This window comes from Propithecus coquereli, unplaced genomic scaffold (assembly GCF_000956105.1).
Source record: "Propithecus coquereli isolate 6110/MARCELLA unplaced genomic scaffold, Pcoq_1.0 Scaffold56, whole genome shotgun sequence".
Taxonomy (NCBI): Eukaryota; Metazoa; Chordata; class Mammalia; order Primates; family Indriidae; genus Propithecus; species Propithecus coquereli.
Window position 1 is genome coordinate 1,527,807 of NW_012151507.1, and position 503 is coordinate 1,528,309.

The 503-nt window shown below is 28.4% G+C and overlaps 1 protein-coding gene across 1 annotated transcript in view; it reads left to right on the top strand.

Annotated features, from left to right (window-relative positions):
* DCAF6 (DDB1 and CUL4 associated factor 6) overlaps positions 1–503 on the top strand; it is a 183,439-nt gene that overhangs the window by 109,951 nt on the left and 72,985 nt on the right. The gene's annotated exons all lie outside the window — the stretch shown is intronic.

The window sequence follows — 503 nt, forward strand, 5'->3', positions numbered from 1 at the left end:
TTATCTTCAATTTTTTACAGACTCACAATTTGATAAAAGTATATTTAGTCTGAATCTTCAGAGTTGTAGATACAGATGCCAGGCTGTCTCAATAGTTTTTGTTTTCTTTTATCAGAGTACTTTTTTTAAGAAACAAAATTGTAGGGAAATAAGTATATAAAATACACATTGTTTTTAATTGTATCCTTCTGTAAAATACTTTAAAATATTCTCCAAATCTGGGGTTGTGTGCAAACACATTGATGGCCCTTCTGTGCTAATTATGGACAAAGTGTAACTATTTGAATCAGCACAGTGACATCTGTCATGCATTTTGTTTAGTTTGAACAATAAATATGTTTCAATGAGTAGTTTTAGTTTTCCTTTTTATTTATATCACTAATTATGCTTATTGTACTAAAAGAGGAAAAATCCTCTTCTGACATATTTCTCTTGCCTGTTTATATTATCAAAACTTATATATTTTTCCTCTTACAAATATTTAAGCCAGCAATTTGCTCCTT